General features: G+C 39.9%; 1 pseudogene; it reads left to right on the top strand.

Moving 5' to 3' along the window:
- Positions 1-4,423: 4,423 nt before the first annotated feature.
- On the top strand, positions 4,424-7,775 carry LOC122802115 (annotated as a pseudogene).
- Positions 7,776-10,773: the final 2,998 nt, after the last annotated feature.

Below are 10,773 nucleotides of genomic sequence, written 5' to 3'. Positions count from 1 at the left end.
GTAACAAAACACACAAATACATCGCCCCATTCTCTTTTAAAACATAAATCTACTGACAATGAATGGTGAATCATTAAAAGCAACATAGTTCTTTACAAAAAAGTACAAGTGTATGCATGAAACATGTCATTGTAAATGTTTAAATGCATTTTCAAAAATTAATATTTTAAACAGTGTGTTATAAGATTGTTTAAAAAATTGTTTAAAAACTGATCTCAATAGTAATAGCAGTCAAAACATTAAAACATTAAAAACCAAAACTGAATTGACAAGACTACCGTGTAACAAAGGTGTAAACTTGTTCATATCGAGTCCTATTAAGCAAATCGCTGTGCACCGTATTGTTAACCTTCTGCTAAAATGCCATGTTAAAATATCCTGTTACCAAAACTACTTGGAATGGTTAAATAAAAAAATACATTAGATTAAATTAATTAACCTTTGTAGAATTAATGAATTAAATAACTTAAATAATTCTGTTTAAAATGTTAAAAATACTAGAAATGCTAAACATGTGTGTTTCTCCATAAATACCTACCTTATAACCTAGCTCGTCTGATCTTTAAAACACTCTTAATGCTAGTTGATTCATTCATACCTGGGGGTTTTGTTGCATTTAATCTGATCTGCCATAAAAGCTCCTTGTATTCTAATGAGGCCTCCCATTCCCCTCATCTGGGGTTTTGGGATACATGTTCTAGAATCATAAATTAAGGCCATATTGGGACATGCAACCGAATGCTTATAAAAGGCATTACTCTCTTTCTTAATACTAACATCGTATAAGTGCTCATAAATCCTTTTTCGCAGAGAGTCCTTTCCGCCTTCCCACATAGAACCCAGAGCAAGCCTCACAAAAACCTAAGTAAACTATTCCTTTAGTGGCACAATTGTAATACCCCTTGGGATTAAAGTTAAAATTTCTGGAGCTAATGTAATATTTACTGTTGTTGTAGATGTTACATTGCTTGCAAGTTTGACATTTGTATGTTCCTACCTTCTTGTTACTCATCAGAGAAGCATTCACCTCTTGTCTTGCTAATAAATCTTTCAAATTAGCATTTCTGCTATTAACAAATGTCGGATGTGTCGCTGTGAACTGTTTAATCTCCTCATTTGATTTCAAAATGGGCCAGTATTTTGAAATAAGGTCCCTAAATTTTGTGGAATCATTGTTGAAGGTGTGAACAAATGTGTTGTGGGAATCTGCCTTATTCTCGACGTTACCTCCTGTGATGTCTGTGGTACCCTTACCTAGTAGTGGGGTGAATTTACTGGTTCTTAACCCACAAACTTCAAGTATTTTTTCAAAAAGCCTTTTAGGATAATTTCTTTCTAGGAACATGTTTTCCAGAATCAAGGCTTCTTTTGAAAAGTTCAAGTGTACTGCACATCCTACTTGCTCTAATTAATTGGCCTTTTAAAATGCCCTTTTTTTGTGCTGTGGGGTGACCACTGTCAAAGTGCAGGAATGAATTAGAAAATGTAGGCTTCCTGAAAACAGTTGATTCAAAACTCCCAGTTTCGGGATTTTTTAAGAGAGTCACGTCCAAATAGTTAATCTCCTTTTCTCTAATGTTGTGTGTGAATCTCAAATAGTCCGTTGTGGAATTAATGTGTGTAAAAAAAATTCTTGAAATTCCAATAGTGACCCATTCCAGAAAACGCATATATCGTCCAGAAAACGCTGATAGTGGGCTATGTTCTTAGCCCATGCAGAATTAAAGACATGTTTCTGCTCCCACATATACAACACAATGTTAGCATACGCCGAAGCGCAAGGCGAACCCATTGCCACACCTTTCTTTTGTCTGAACAACTCACCATTAAAAAATATATAGTTGTTCAAGATCATGCTTTCAACTATTAATCTAATAACATTTGCTGTGAATTCACCTGATTTTACTAAAAACTCATTGAATAATTCCAAACCTTCCACATGCGGTATACTTGGGAAAAGTTCAATGACGTCGATGGTGATGAGTAATTTGGTTGCATCGTGTAATTCCATTTTGATGTTCTTTAAGAACTCCCAAGAGTCCTTACATATGTGTTTTAAGGATTTAACCAGACTTTTCAAGGAGATGTCAATAAATTTACCAAGAGGCTCAGTGATGCCCCCAGCCACAATTGGTCTAAACTTTAAAGGGTTCAGCCCTTTATGCACCTTAGGTATACCAAAAATGGTGGGGGTGACAGGTTTGTTGACCAGTAGAAAATTGTATAATTTTTCATTTATAGCTCCTTGCATGAGGTTGTCATACAACATATACCTAATCTTAGAATATGCAAGGTTAACTTCATTAATCGAGGCAGTGGAGTACTGATCTAAATCTTGCAAAATGCTAAACATTGCTGCTTCGTAGTCACAACTGTACATTAAAACAACCCCACCCCCTTTGTCCGGTTTCATGATTCTTATTTTGTCAACTTTCAATTTTTTAATAAGTTGTGCACAATCAGGGGACAGGTTTTGAACTTCTGAGTTGTTACTCCTGAAAGTGTCCCTAATATCTTGTTCCACTAAATCTTCAAATGTTTTGACTATCATGTAATGGAGGGTTAAATGTACTAGCTCTAGAGAACCTCTCTTGCAAGTAATTTTGCCCTTTGAAAAAGATGTTTAAATTAAGCTTTCTAGTAAATAGTTTCAATTCTAGAATGGATTTTGTAATGTCAAGAGAGCGTAATGGGACGAAGTGAAAGCCTTTTGTAAATAGTTCAAAGTGTGCATCCCCTACATCGATGTCTGTGAAGTTAAAGATCTTAAAGTTACCTCTAGAAATGATGGAGTAAGGCAAATCAATTGCATTAAACATTTCCATAGAAAGAGCTAAATTGTTAATGTCCCCCCCTTCCTCCGTTACTATCTCTGTTGGTTCACCCAACTCCTCTGTTGGTAGAACGGACCCCTTTTGTTGGTCCTGCCCGGGGGAAATTGAAAAACCTGCTGCTCATTTCTGTTAGAATTAAACTTCTGAGCCAGCCTCTCACTTCTACGAGGACCTTCTATTGGGGAATCAGTACTGTAAGTGTTGTCTACTCTACTAAATCTATTGTTAGTTTTATAATTATTTTTGTAGGCTGGTTGGTACGCTACACCATTCTTGTATTCGTTAAGGTCCCTCTCCAATTTTCTCACTTTCCGGTTAACTATTTTAATACAATGTTGGTCTACCTCATGAAAAACCTGATCGTAGTCTTTTTTGACTTGAACAAAATGCGTGTCAGTCACTACCACATTGTTTAAATCTAATAAAAGCACATCCAGTTTTGATTCATAGTCTTTCAACATTAGCTTAATCATTTCAAGTCCAGTTTTATTGAACAAGTCTGTTAAGTCATTAAAAAGGGTAGATCCAGGTGTTGCATTGTTAGGAAACTTGGTATACCTTAAACCTTTAGGTACCCCTTGCACTCTTACACATTCAGTTAAATAATCCACTTCAAGTTGCGTGGATTTATAAGCGTACAGCTTATCACTAAATAGCTTAAAGTTATCAACCGCTGGCTCATTGTCAATATCTTGACGAGAAACAGTACCTGCATTGAAGGCAAACTGCCTAGATGTCCACGCGTTGAAATTAAAGGCTGCTGGTAAAGAAGTTTCCGTACTACCCACGGATGTAGAGGGGCGGTTGTTTAAGTCTTCATTACACCCTTTGTGCGACAGTGTTTTGTTGGCAGAGGGTACTGTCTGCTTTTTACCATTGCCATTGTTCACATTTTTACCTTTTTCAAGTCCAACTTGCTGGTTACAAGGAATATCACCGGCATCTGATTGCCTCAAAGAAGAGAGGAGTTGCGTTAGCAAAGACTGAACCTAATGGAATTCCTCTCGCGATACAGGTCTGTCATCCGGCACATCCTTCAGCAAACAAGGTGTTACTTCAAAATCGGACTGGCTGCCCCTTTCGGTCATGGTGAAAAAACACAAAGAAGCCAAAATGAGAAGAATAATACCAAGAAGCAGTAATCCACGAAAACGGCTGCCAAATAATCCTCTTCTTTATTTCACAAAACGAAACACTCCAAGAATAATTAAAATCAAGCGCTTTCGCCTGATCAATATCAGGCTTTATCAAGACAAAAGTATGCGTGATGTGCCTCAGTTTAAATACTCTTATCAATTAAAAAAGCTTTACTTAATTATATATATATATATATATATATATATATATATATATATATATGAGTTTAACCAGTTTGTCAATCTGAAGCGTGCCTTAGTAGCACATGAAGGTGCTATTTTATGTGCTTGGAATAAAATCAGTTTGTTTCAGTTCATGGTGGTCTCTTCCTGTCTTCTGATCTCTTTTTTTTAAATGGAGAATTGGTGGTCACACAGTAAATTACCCAAACTGCAGATCTGAATCGCTCTCAAATGGAGGATTGTGGGAGATCAAGCTTCAAGTGGCTAAAGATGGGGGAAATAACTGAATATATAATTTGCAGACTTCTAGAAGTTAAACCAGTTGTGGCTGTCCTTACTGAGTTGAAAAAAACACCAGAAAAGTGCATTGGATGGGGAACTCCAGACCTCCTTCTAGAACATTGCACTGATCTACATGTTTGTAGACTTCTATCTCTGCAGGAAGGACAGAAGGAGAGGGCAGTGGTAGAAATTGCCCTAGTAAAAGCACTCCAGATGTGTTGGGAGAGGGAATTTGAGGCAGTGGGGGGTCTAAATTCATTTGGAGACTAACACTCCCTGTAATTGTTTTGTAGGCCTTTAATGTAATCAATGGAGGTTCCCATGCTGGCAACAAGCTAGCAATGCAGGAGTTCATGATCCTACCAGTAGGGGCATCCAGCTTTAAGGAAGCCATGCGCATTGGTGCAGAGGTCTACCACAACCTGAAGAATGTAATCAAGGAGAAGTATGGAAAGGATGCCACTAATGTTGGTGACGAGGGTGGCTTTGCACCCAACATCTTGGAAAACAATGAAGGTACAATAACCAAACTGCTTTGACTATTTCAGTTGTGATAGGAATATCTGGAGGCTGCATTAGACTTAAAACTAGGTCCTATGAAATTAAGGTTGTGCTGGATCTTAAATATCCAGTGCTGACTATCGCTGCTTGTTTCCTGGGGACAGGTGCACATCATGCAGCACAGGCTATATACTAATATGGTAACTGGCACAGGCTATATACTAATATGGTAACTGGCTAAATGACTTCCAGACTTGCACTTGTACTAAGTCTTTGCCTACATAACTAGATAATTCAACTGGGATTCTTTACATTGCTAGCCTAATGCACTGTCGATGCGCTGACATAATTGCTGCTGCATAAGTGCACCTCCTCTTTCATGCATCCTTTTTACTGAGTGGGTTTGCTACATGTACTAACTGTGCTATGTTTCTTTCAATTGGGAGAACATTGTAAATTGCACTTGTATGAAAGTACCTTGATATTCAGGTTGGGTGTTTCCCCCCTCCAGAGTCTGAACAAAATTCTACCTTTTTCCTTGTACCCCTCCACTGGATGTTTGGCATGTGAACTGGCAAGTTTCAAACCAACTCATGCTGGGCTAAAGCCCTGAATATCTTCTGGATTAAGATGGGGAATAAGTGCGTTTTTAATCTTATGAAGTGACCTGTTGGAATATGTTTCATACCAACGTGGGATTAATTTTCTTGCACAACTGTTTTCAGCTCTAGAGCTCTTAAAATCTGCTATTGAGATGGCTGGCTACCCTGACAAGATAGTGATCGGCATGGATGTAGCTGCTTCAGAGTTCTACCGCAGTGGCAAGTATGACCTGGACTTCAAGTCACCTGATGACCCCAGCCGTTACATTACTGGAGAGCAGCTGAGCAACATCTACAAAGGCTTCATTGATGGTTACCCAGGTAATCCAGTTTTTGAGGTTGCCCCAAAAAGGCACCTTTGACTAGGTAAGGCATCTATATTGTGTTGCAAGACTAAACTGCAAGTCTTGCCAACCACTTCTGCAGTATGGTGCTACTGCAGCAGAAGGCCAAAATGGCCAGGAACTGTAACTTCTGGGCATACTGTGTTTACAGCCTTGCCTGTCTCTCCCCAAATATATGATGGGACACCTGTAATGTGGTAGCATTGCTGGCAACCAGTTTCCCTTCCTTGCATTAAGGGACAGAATGGTTAACAGAAGCTTGGCTCTAAAATCTAGCTTTTTTTTCCCCAAGCTGGCAATGGATTGGGTTTTACCTATGCTTGGATTTGGTAGGGATTAAAACTGAACTGTGGAATTCAAGATGGTCTCAATCTATTAATTCCTAGTTGTCTCCATTGAAGACCCGTTTGACCAAGATGACTGGGGAAACTGGAAATCTCTGACTGGTAGTGTGAATATCCAGATTGTAGGGGATGACCTGACAGTCACCAACCCAAAAAGGATTCAGAAGGCTGTGGATGAGAAGGCCTGCAACTGTTTACTATTGAAGGTCAACCAGATCGGATCAGTCACAGAAGCCATTCAGGCGTAAGTCTTAATGTCATTTTGAACACTAGTACTAAGCCATGTCTTTAGGTGATTGGTTGTATACTTTCCTGTATCAAGTGCAGAAATAATGGGAACTCTGCATGTAGCTAGAGGTTTTAAGCTGCAGCTCTGACCTTGTATTTTTCTTGTAGCTGTAAGCTGGCCCAGCAGAATGGATGGGGAGTCATGGTTAGTCATCGGTCAGGGGAGACTGAGGACACTTTCATTGCTGACTTGGTAGTGGGTCTATGCACTGGACAGGTGAGTATAAAGAACTTGTGATGTGTCCAACCTATAGGACTTTGTAAATACTATGCCTGATAGTAAAGCAAGCTACCTTTTTGTCATATGTTGTAGTTGGCTGAAAATGGCTGGGAGCTGTCTTGCTGTAGTATATAACCTGAAGTATGCTTGACAGTTAAATCCTGAATGTGGTGATTCCATGCCTAACACATTAGGGCTAGCAGTTAATACACAAGTGCTCATGTCATCCACTAATCCTACAACATGGGTTAAATATGAAGTGCGTGTTTGTCCTGTTGCAAGGATCATCTCTCGTTTTGTATGTGGCGAAAAACACGTGTACATATTTAGCTTTTTTTTTTTTTTTTTTCTAGATCAAAACTGGTGCTCCCTGCAGATCTGAACGTCTAGCAAAATACAACCAGCTGCTGAGGTATGTAATTGACTGATTTTATAATTTATCAACTTTGTTGGGTGGGTGGGGAACTTAAGACAAACTGTAGTGCTACTGTTATATCTGTAAAAGTCAAAGGTGTAAATGACCACAGACTACAGCTTTGCTCATGACTGGGGCCCCAATAAGGCTCCCTTCCAGTTTGACTTGCTCCAGATGACCAAGTCAAAAGCTTGCTCAATTGCTGCGCTTTATGCTTCAGGTTTTGGGCAGATGCATGACTTGCTAGATGGTAGGGAAAAGGGTCCTCTTGCTGGACACCTACAAGAGAACAGTGCTACTGAAGCAGCACAAGCACTAACTAGTACCACTACCTTACTTTGCAGACTATGGCCTACAGTACAAGGGGAGGCAAATGCAGCAGGACTTGATCCATTGATTCCAGCTAATTAACTTTCATATTCTTTTCTGTTAGGATTGAGGAAGAGCTTGGTGATGGGGCTCGCTTCGCTGGACCAAACTTCAGAAACCCAAAGGCTACAAAGTCTGCTGCTCTAGTTGGCACAAGTGTACAAGCTTAATGGAAATTGGCAATGAGCAGATGTCTAACCTTGTATCCACATACTACTAAAGTGGTCTGTTCAGAACAATAAATACCTGTAAACTAATACAGTAGTACTGCTTTTGACATTTTTAGTCAAATATGCCTGTCACAGTAATGCAAGAGCTTAAACTTGTGTTGGTAGTTTTTAATATGCTTAAACTTATGTCTCAAAGTTTAGCCTCTTTGTGGAAGGATGTGTACAATGTAGCCAAACCTGGAATGAATCTTGTGATACGCACTCAAGCCTGCATATCCCATCACATGTCCTTGCTGAAATGAGTCCTCGCCAAACTTTCCTTACCCCAGTGGAAGGGTCTCAAAATAGAGCTCTTGCAAAACTGACCCAGTCACATCCCCTTGAATTTAGGGGATCAATTGCTAAAGGCATGGGTAGATTAACTGCTAGATTAGGTGATTTCAGCTGTTCTTGCAGCTATTTATGCTGGGGAAAGCATGCCGCTCTGATAAAGCTTGCTGCTCTGGTAGGCCCTGAATACTTATGGTTCTTCCAAAGGGTGGAATTGTGTGGAATGGGTAAACTGAGAAGAATGTAATAGCAATGGTCTAGGGTCAGCCTTTTCTTTACCTATTGTAATCTTTTGGACAAATTGGATCTGCATTAAAGCTCCTACTAGTGATATGTACGCAGGACTACTTGTATTGAGGTGCTGCATGCATATTGCATACCTCTAGTGTGTGTAAATGATCAAATGGGGGAGGGGGGAGTGTAAAATGCACTAAAGACAAACAGATGTTAGTCTGAACTGTGACTGGCAGATTGAGGGAAGCACAAGAGCCTCAAGCCAGTATGTTGGAGGCCCTACCCAAATGCAAATAGTAGGGATCCTCTCTAAATGCAGGCTAGTTACTGGTACCAAAAAACAAGTTGACAATACTGTGACCTAGTGGGTGAGCAAATTGGGAGAATGAGTTTGTAGGAAAAACCATTGGGCTGGGGAATGAAGGTGTTAAGCTATTATCTGCATAATACTAAGTGGGGAGGGAGTATGTGCTTATGGATGGTGTCTGGAGCAGGTCCCAATAGTGCAGTTGCACCTAGCATTTTTCTCCCTTTTCTAGAGTTGAGATTTTCTGTAGAATGGAAGCTCTTGCAGATGGAGCCAAAGTAAAGGGATGGGAAGTAACCCCTAGGGCAGCTTTGCTTCCAGGCTTTTGAAGTATGCATTGTGCCAGCTGCAGGATGGCCATTTGGTAATTATTCCCACTTGGGTCAGTTATGCTTCATATTTAGAAACCATTGGGGGAGAACACAATTTTATTTCCAGTTTGACTGGGGAGGTCCACTGGGCTTGGGGAGCCTGCCATCAGGAGGTCCAGGGAGGAGCTCCACAATACATATAAAGATACAGCAAAGTAAGTTACAAAATACAAATACATTTAAAGTTAGAGACTTGTACGTTGGTTACATGGCATATAAATCTTGAATGTCAATGTGCTCATTTCAAAGAAGAGAGAAACTACATCTTGGTTTCAGGAATTAAGAACTAGTCTAAAATGACCAACCTGAGTTGCTCCCTAGCTTTTTTGCTGGTAACAACTGGTATGTTCTGAGCAGAACTTGCTTTCAAAAGCAAGTATCCAAAACCTTCTGTAGTGTGCAACAGCTTCTACTTCCAGGTGTGTAACATGGTCAGTATCATTCTACAAGGTTGAAATGGAGTCTTTGGCAGCCTCCATAATGGGTATGTTGTGCTGGTTAAATATAATGCTCTAGTGTAGAGTACTTAACTATAAAAGCTTAGTTTTTGGCTTGACTGGTGGTAGGAGGGTACAAACACACTTCCAAGGAATGGATGCATCTGACTATGAGATTTCCAGGGAAAAACATCTGGCCAATGGGTGACTACCAAGTAGAGTAAAATTGCAGGTTTTTATTTATCCAGACTGCATGTAAGCTACACTTGGACACCAGCTGAAGGAGGCTGATCTGCTAGTGGGGGTGGTGTGAAACCCATTGCTCGGGGTGAAAATGGCACTTGAGCCACTGAAGTTGTAAAAGCGTGGCTATATTTAAAGAAAATATAGCTACCACAAGATTAAGATCTGTGGCTGGAGCAAATAGTAATAGTTTTAGATGCTGTAAGTGCTCGGCAGGAACTGTTTGTGTGAATAATGGAACCCCAATATAATAAAGCCTGTTAATATCTTATGGCTTGTGCAGGAAGTAGGTTGGGCTTATTCATGAATGGCCAGTGCTGCTGTTCTGTCTTACACTCACCAGTAATGTGTAACTAGCAGTCACAAAGTTGCCAACGTGCTTTCTGGTTGTATTGCGGTGAGATGTAATGCATTGACCTTGCTGTTGCATGCATAAGCTTTGAGGTAAAAATGAGTGGCTTAAGTTAAGTACCTGATGTAGGTTTGATATGCTGTAGTCCTAAATTGATCCACTTTCCACTCGTAAGTAAATAACAATGGATCAGTGTCCTTCCCTTCAACTCTCCTTGACATGATTTTGAGCAAAAAAAAAATCCCTAGCTCTTGAGTGGCTGGAGTTTGAGATGGCAGTCCAATCTGAATGCTGCATTGGAATAAAGTGCTCAAATCTTTGTTAAATGCAAAAATGGGGAGGCCAGGGAGTTGAATGAACCTGCTTTCTGGAGGACTCCCCACCCTTCAGATGGAGGCTGATTCATGCAGCACTGAGTTGGGAGGGTAGAACATTAACCACTGAATCTTCAGTTGTAGGGTGGGGAGAAATTTCCAGCAGGATGAGCAAATAAAGCTTTGCAGTATCTAGCTGATCTTTTCTGAGCAATGTTGAGGTAATTGCTGCATCTAACTTGGTGATGGCAATTTACTCCCACCATGGCCAGTTAAAGTACTTTCTCCCTCTTTGGTTACTATTTTGTAGTGAAATCCTGAATAAGATGGCCAGGAATCTTGTTTGTAGAAGTCCACTTAGCAGTACCAGTCTTACTTTTTACTTTCAGTTTGTTGCACTGCCAAACCTCTTCCCAAATCTCTCTTGAGGAGGTCTAAATATAAAGATTCTACTATGAGATTGATTTTTGCTAAGTAACCACTTTGGTATTTCATGT

This window comes from Protopterus annectens, chromosome 5.part0, assembly GCF_019279795.1.
Source record: "Protopterus annectens isolate FY-2018-M chromosome 5.part0, PAN1.0, whole genome shotgun sequence".
Lineage (NCBI taxonomy): Eukaryota > Metazoa > Chordata > Ceratodontiformes > Protopteridae > Protopterus > Protopterus annectens.
Note: the sequence above shows the minus strand (reverse complement) of the source record. Positions and strands in the feature narration are given on the sequence as shown.